The sequence below is a fragment of the Lipotes vexillifer genome, unplaced genomic scaffold (assembly GCF_000442215.2).
Source record: "Lipotes vexillifer unplaced genomic scaffold, Lipotes_vexillifer_v1.1 scaffold428, whole genome shotgun sequence".
NCBI classification, from domain to species: domain Eukaryota; kingdom Metazoa; phylum Chordata; class Mammalia; order Artiodactyla; family Lipotidae; genus Lipotes; species Lipotes vexillifer.
In genome coordinates, this window is record NW_006781879.1 from 630,039 (window position 1) to 638,316 (window position 8,278).

At 41.4% G+C, this 8,278-nt stretch overlaps 1 protein-coding gene across 1 annotated transcript in view; it reads left to right on the top strand.

Moving 5' to 3' along the window:
* The window catches only part of CDKAL1 (CDKAL1 threonylcarbamoyladenosine tRNA methylthiotransferase), a 667,990-nt gene that overhangs the window by 475,370 nt on the left and 184,342 nt on the right, over nucleotides 1–8,278 (top strand). The gene's annotated exons all lie outside the window — the stretch shown is intronic.

The following is an 8,278-nucleotide window of genomic DNA, read 5'->3' on the forward strand; positions in this document are numbered from 1 at the left end:
TTTTTTTTTTTTTTTTTTTTGCCCTGTTTGACAGCCACGTTTCTTTCTGAGTTTCAGAAACACTTTTCCCCATGTACTTGATCAGTTTTATCACAGATATTTAATAGTCATTTTTTTACCATTTCATTTTGTTTTTCAGTTTTAATATTTTTTAATTGAAATATAGTTGACTTACAAGGTTGTATTAATTTCTGCTATACAGCAAAGTGATTCAGTTATACATACACATACATTCTTTTTTTATATTCTTTTCCGTTATGATTTATCATAGGGTACTGAATATAGTTCCCTGTGTTCTACAGTAGGGCCTTGTTATTATCCATTCTCTATGTAATAGCTTACATCTGCTCACCCCAACCTCCCACTCCATCCCTCCCCCAACCCGTTTTTTTTACGATTTTAAATCCCGATTTCTTAGAATTTCCAGAAATTTGCAAAGCTTTAGCAAATCATTTGTCATTTTATCCATGTTCCTTCCTTGTCTGAAACGAACTACTTTTTTACTTCAAAAAAGTAAAATTGTGCCAAATTTAAACAATAAACCATCTGAATTTTTTTTAAGCTTATTAAAAGATTTTATTACTTTCAAAGAGAAGGAATAATTTAAAAAGCTAATTGCTACTAATTTTTTTTTTCAGAGTGAGACCTTGAAATGCTATCTTTGTTTATAAATGTCGCTTAAATTGCTATGTGAATTATATATTAACGTGTAGATTTTGGCTACTATTGAAAGCAGTTTCTTCAAACAAGTAGGTTAAACTGCTCTCTAAAGGTCAGAAATGTTATACGTCCTGCTTTGAAAAAGACCACAGCTATTTATTTGTAGGAATACATTTATATTCTTATCGTATTCACGTTCCAAAAAATAGGGTTGACGTTTTTCTAAACCATTTTAGCATTTATTTCTAATTTCATTCTCAGAGAATGTGGTCTGTGTCAATGTGATCTCATTAAGGTAGTAAAATACTGATTATTTTGATTAAGGTCCTATTAGGAAGAAAAACTTTGCAAGCCTTTGCTACCGGAGGATATTTAGAATTCAAACCCAAACTTTCAAGCAGATCAGTGCTATTTCCACTACTCTACTCTGGTGATTATGGAGGCAATTTAAAACCTAAATGAAAGAGGAGCTTCAAGATGGCCGAAGAGTAAGATGTGGAGATCACTTTCCTCCCCACAAATACATCAGAAATACATCTACACGTGGAACAACTCCTACAGAACACCTACTGAACACTGGCAGAAGACCTCAGACCTCCCAAAAGGCAAGAAACTCCCCAAGTACCTGGGTAGGGCAAAAGAAAAAAGACAAAACAGAGACAAAAGGATAGGGACGGGACCTGCACCAGTGGGAGGGAGCTGTGAAGGAGGAAAGGTTTCCACACACTAGGAAGCCCCTTCGCGGGCGGAGACTGTGGGTGGCGGAGGGGGAAAGCTTCGGAGCTGCGGAGTAGAGCACAGCCACAGGGGTGCGGAGGGCAAAGCGGGAGAGATTCCCACACAGAGGATCGGAGCCAACCGGCACCCACCTGACCGAGAGGCTTGTCTGCTCACCTGCCGGGGCGGGCGGGTCTGGGAGCTGAGGCTTGGGCTTCAGTTGGATCCCAGGGAGAGGACTGGGGTTGGCAGCGTGAACACAGCCTGAAGGGGGCTAGTGCGCCACAGCTAGCCGGGAGGGAGTCCGGGGAAAAGCCTGGACCTGCCGAGAGGCAGGAGACCTTTTCTTCCCTCTTTGTTTCGCGGTGCATGAGGATAGGGCATTCAGAGCACTGCCTAAACAAGCTCCAGAGACAGGCGCGAGCCGCGGCTAAAAGCGCGGACCCCATAGACGGGCAAGGAACACGAAGGCTACTGCTGCAGCCACCAAGAAGCCTGTGTGCGAGCACAGGTCACTGTCCACACCCCACTTCTGGGGAGCCTGTGCAGCCCGCCACTGCCGGGTTCCCGTGATCCAGGGACAACTTCCCCAGGAGAACGCACGGCACGCCTCAGGCTGGTGCAACGTCACGCCGGCCTCTGCCGCCGCAGGTTTGCCCCGCATCCGTACCCCTCCCTCCCCCCGGCCTGAGTGAGCCAGAGCCCCCGCATCAGCTGCTCCTTTAACCCCGTCCTGTCTGAGTGAAGAACAGACGCCCTCAGGTGACCTACATGCAGAGGCGGGTCCAAATCCAAAGCTGAACCCCGGGAGCTGTGCGAACAAACAAGAGAAAGGGAAATCTCTCCCAGCAGGCTCAGAAGCAGCGGATTAAAGCTGCACAATCAACTTGATGTACCCTGCATCTGTGGAATACATGAATAGACAACGAATCATCCCAAATTGTGGAGGTGGACTTTGCGAGCAACTGTATATGTGTGTGTGTGTGTGTGTGTGTGTGTGTGCGTGTGTGTATTCTTTCTCTTTTCCCATGTGGATGACAGGGTGTTGGTGCGCCGACCAGGCGTCAGGCCTGCACCTGTGAGGTGGGAGAGCCGAGTTCAGGACCCTGGACGACCAGAGACCTCCTGGCCCCATGTATTAGCAATCGGCGAGCGCTCTCCCAGAGATCTCCATCTCAACACTAAGACCCAGCTCCACTCAACGACCAGCAAGCTCCACTGCTGGACACCCTATGCCAAACAATTAGCAAGACAGGAACACAGCCCCACCCATCAGCACAGAGGCTGCCTAAAATCATACAAAGTTCAAAGACACCCCAAAACACACTACCAGACATGGTTCTGCCGACCAGAAAGACTAAAACCAGCCTCATCCACCAGAACACAGGCACCAGTCCCCTCCACCAGGAAGCCTACACAACCCACTGAACCAACCTTACCCACTGGGGGCAGACGCCAAAAACAATGGGAGCTACGAACCTGCAGCCTGCAAAAAGGAGACCCCAAACACAGAGAGTTAAGCAAAATGAGAAGACAGAGAAACACACAGCAGATGAAGGAGCAAGGCAAAAACCCACCAGACCTAACACATGAAGAGGAAATAGGCAGTCTACCTGAAAAAGAATTCAGAGTAACGATAGTAAAGATGATCCAAAATCTTGGAAATAGAATGGAGAAAATACAAGAAACGTTTAACAAGGACCTAAAAGAACTAAAGAGCACAGGAAGAGAGATGAACATCACAATAAATGAAATTAACAATTGGATAGAAGGGATCAATAGCAGAATAACTGAGACAGAAGAACGGATAAGTGACCTGGAAGATAAAATAGTGGAAATAACTACTGCAGAGCAGAATAAAGAAAGAAAAGAATTGAGGACAGTGTCAAAGACTTCTGGGACAGCATTAAACGCACCAGCATTCAAATTATAGGGGTCCCAGAAGAAAAAGAGAAGAAGAAAGGGACTGAGAAAGCATTTGAAGAGATTATACTTGAAAACTTCCCTAATATGGGAAAGAAAACAGTTAATCAAGTCCAGGAAGGGCAGAGAGTCCCATACAGGATAAAAGCAAGGAGAAACGTGCCAAGACACATATTAATCAAATTATCAAAAATTAAATACAAAGAAAAAATATTAAAAGCAGCAAGGGAAAAACAACAACATACAATGGAATCCCCATAAGGGTAACAGCTGATCTTTCAGCAGAAACTCTACAGGCCCGAATGGAGTGGCAGGACATATTTAAAGTGATGAAAGGGAAAAACCTACAACCAAGATTACTCTACCCAGCAAGGATCACATTCAGATTTGACGAAGAAATTAAAACCTTTACAGACAAGCAAAAGCTAAGAAAATTCAGCACCACCAAACCAGCTTTACAACAAATGCTAAAGGAACTTCTCTAGGCAGGAAACACAAGAGAAGGAAAAGACCTACAATAACAAACCCAAAACATATGGTAAATGGTAAAAATGGTAATAGGAACATACATATCAATAATTACCTTAAATGTAAACGGATTAAATGCTCCAACCAAAGACATGGACTGCCTGAATGGATAGAAAAACAAGACCCATATATGTGCTGTCTACAAGAGACCCACTTAAGACCTAGGGACACATACAGACTGAAAGTGAGGGGATGGTAAAAGATATTCCATGCAAATGGAAATCAAAAGAAAGCAGGAGTAGTAATTCTCATATCAGACAAAATAGAGTTCAAAATAAACACTATTACAAGAGACAAAGAAGGACACTGTATAATGATCAAGGGATCAATCCAAGAAGAAGATATAACAATTGTAAATATTTATGCACCCAACATAGGAGCACCTCAATACATAAGGCAAATACTAACAGCCATAAAAGGGGAAATCGACAGTAACACAATCATAGTAGGGGACTTTAACACCCCGCTTTCACCAATGGACAGATCATCCAAAATGAAAATAAATAAGGAAACACAAGCTTTAAGTGATACATTAAACAAGATGCACTTAATTGATATTTATAGGACATTCCATCCAAAAACAACAGAATACACTTTCTTCTCAAGTGCTCATGGAACATTCTCCAGGACAGATCATGCCTTGGGTCACAGATCAAGCCTCGGTAAATTTAAGAAAATTGAAATCGCATCAAGTATCTTTTCCGACCACAACGCTATGAGACTAGGTATCAGTTATAGGAAAAAATCTGTAAAAAAAATACAAGTAGATGGAGGATAAACAATACACTACTTAATGACCAAGAGATCACTGACGAAATCAAAGAGGAAATCAAAAAATACCTAGAAACAAATGACAATGAAAACACGACGACCCAAAACCTATGGGATGCAGCAAAAGCAGTTCTAAGAGGGAAGTTTATAGCAATACAGTCCTACCTCAAGAAACAAGAAACATCTCAAATAAACAACCTAACCTTACAACTAAAGCAATTAGAGAAGGAAGTACAAAAAATACCCCCTGGGCTTCCCTGGTGGCGCAGTGGTTGAGAGTCCGCCTGCCGATGCAGGGGACACGGGTTCGTGCCCCGGTCCGGGAAGATCCCACATGCCGCGGAGTTGCTGGGCCCGTGAGCCATGGCCGCCGAGCCTGCGCATCGGGAGCCTGTGCTCTGCAACTGGAGAGGCCACAACAGTGAGAGGCCCGCGTACCGCAAAAAAAAAAAAAAAAAAAAAAAAAATATACCCCCAGAGTTAGCAGAAGGAGAGAAATCATAAAGATCAGATCAGAAATAAATGAAAAATAAACGAAGAAAACAATAGCAGAGATCAGTAAAACTAAAATGTTGTTCTTTGAGAAAATAAACAAAATTGATAAACCATTAGCCAGACTCCTCAGGAAAAAAAGGGAGAAGACTCAAATCAATAGAATCAGAAATGAAAATGGAGAAGTAACAAGTGACACTGCAGAAATACCAAGGATCATGAGGGATTACCACAAGCAACTATATGCAAATAAAATCGACAACCTGGAAGAAATATACAAACTCTTAGAAAAGCACAACCTTCTGAGACTGAACCAGGAAGAAATAGAAAATATAAGTGGGCCAGTCACAAGCACTGAAATTGAAACTGTGATTTAAAATCTTCCAAGAAACAAGAGCCCAGGACCAGATGGCTTCACAGGTGAATTCTATCAAACATTTAGAGAAGAGCTAACACCTCTCCTTCTCAAACTCTTCCGAAATATAGCAGACGGAGGAAGCTTCCCAAACTCATTCTACAAGGCCACCATCACCCTGATACCAAAACCAGACAAAGATGTCACAAGGAAAGAAAACTACAGGCCAATATCACTGATGAACATAGATGCAGAAATCCTCAACAAAATACTAGCAAACAGAATCCAACAGCACATTAAAAGGATCGTACACCATGATCAAGTGGGGTTTATCCCAGGAATGCAAGGCTTCTTCAGTATACGTAAATCAATCTATCAATGTGATACACCACATTAACAAATTGAAGGAGAAAAACCATAAGATCATCTCAATAAATGAAGAGAAAGCTTTTGACAAAATTCAGCACCAATCTATGAAAAAACCTTCCAGAAAGTAGGCATAGGGGGAACTTTCCTCAACATAATAAAGGCCATATATGACAAACCCACAGCCAACATCATCCTCAATGGGGAAACACTGAAACCATTTCCACTAAGATCAGGAGCAAATCAAGGTTGCCCACTCTCACCACTATTATTTACCATTGTTTTGGAAGTTTTAGCCACAGCAGTCAGAGAAGAACAAGAAATAAAAGGAATCCATATTGGAAAAGAAGAAGTAAAGCTGTCACTGTTTGCAGATGGCATGATACTATACATAGAGAATCCTAAAGATGCCACCAGAAAACTACTAGAGCTAATCAATGAATTTGGTAAAGTAGCAGCATACAAAATTAATGCACAGAAATCTCTTGCATTTGTATGCACTTAGGATGAAAGATCTGAAAGTGAAATTAAGGAAACACTGCCATTTACCACTGCAACAAAAAGAATAAAATACCTAGGAATAAACCTACCCAAGGAGACAAAAGACCTGTATGCAGAAAACTGTAAGACACTGATGAAAGAAATTAAAGATGATACAAACAGATGGAGAGATATACCATGTTCCTGGATTGGAAGAATCAACATTGTGAAAATGACTATACTACCCAAAGCAATCTACAGATTCAGTGCAATCCCTATCAAACTACCACAGGCATTCTTCAGAGAACTAGAACGAAATATTTCACAATTTGCATGGAAACACAAAAGACCCCAAATAGCCTAAGCAATCTTGAGAAAGAAAAACGGAGCTGGAGGAATCAGGCTCCCAGACTTCAGACTATTCTACAAAGCTACAGTAACCAAGACGGTATGGTACTGGCACAAAAACAGAAATATAGATCAATGGAACAGGATCGAAAGCCCAGAGATAAACCCACACACATATGGTCAGCTTATCATTGATAAAGGAGGCAAGAATATACAATGGAGAAAAGACAGCCTCTTCCATAAGTGGTGCTGGGAAAACTGGATAGCTACATGTAAAAGAATGAAATTAGAACACTCCCTAACACCATACACAAAAATAAACTCAAAATGGATTAAAGACCTAAATGTAAGGCCAGACACTATCAAAATCTTAGAGGAAAACATAGGCAGAGCACTCTATGACATAAATCTCAGCAGGATCCTTTTTGGCCCACCCCCTAGAGTAATGGAAATGAAAACAAAAATAAACAAATGGGACCTAACGAAACTTCAAAGCTTTTGCACAGCAAAGGAAACCATAAACAAGACCAAAAGACAACCCTCAGAATGGGAGAAAATATTTGCAAATGCAGCAACTGACAAAGGATTAATTTCCAAAATTTACAAGCAGCTCATGCAGCTCAATAACAAAAAAACAAACAACCCAATCCAAAAATGGGCAGAAGACCTAAATAGAGATTTCTCCAAAGAAGATATACAGACTGCCAACAAACACATGAAAGAATGCTCAACATCATTAATCATTAGAGAAATGCAAATCAAAACTGCAATGAGATATCATCTCACACCAGTCAGGATGGCCATCATCAAAAAATCTAGAAACAATAAATGCTGGAGAGGGTGTGGAGAAAGGGAACACTCTTGCACTGCTGGTGGGAATGTGAATTGGTTCAGCCACTATGGAGAACAGTATGGAGGTTTCTTAAAAAACTACAAATAGAACTACCATATGACCCAGCATTCCCACTACTGGGCATATACCCTGAGAAAACCAAAATTCAAAAAGAGTCATGTACCAAAATGTTCATTGCAGCTCTATTTACAATAGCCCGGAGATGGAAAAAAACCTAAGTGCCCATCATCGGATGAATGGATAAAGAAGATGTGGCACATATATACAGTGGAATATTACTCAGCCATAAAAAGAAATGAAATTGAGCTATTTGTAATGAGTTGGATGGACCTAGAGTCTGTCATACAAAGTGAAGTAAATCAGAAAAGAAAGACAAATACTGTATGCTAACACATATATGTGGAATTTAAGAAAAAAAAAATGTCATGAAGAACCTAGGGGTAAGACAGGAATAAAGACACAGACCTACTGGAGAACGGACTTGAGGATATGGGGAGGGGGAAGGGTGAGCTGTGACAGGGCGAGAGAGACGCATGGGCATATATACACTAGCAAACTTAAGGTAGATAGCTAGTGGGAAGCAGCCACATGGCACAGGGATATCGGCTCGGTGCTTTGTGACCGCCTGGAGGGGTGGGATAGGGAGGGTGGGAGGGAGGGAGATGCAAGAGGGAAGAGATATGGGAACATATGTATATGTATAACTGATTCACTTTGTTATAAAGCAGAAACTAACACACCATTGTAAAGCAATTATACCCCAATAAAGATGTTAAAAAAAAAAA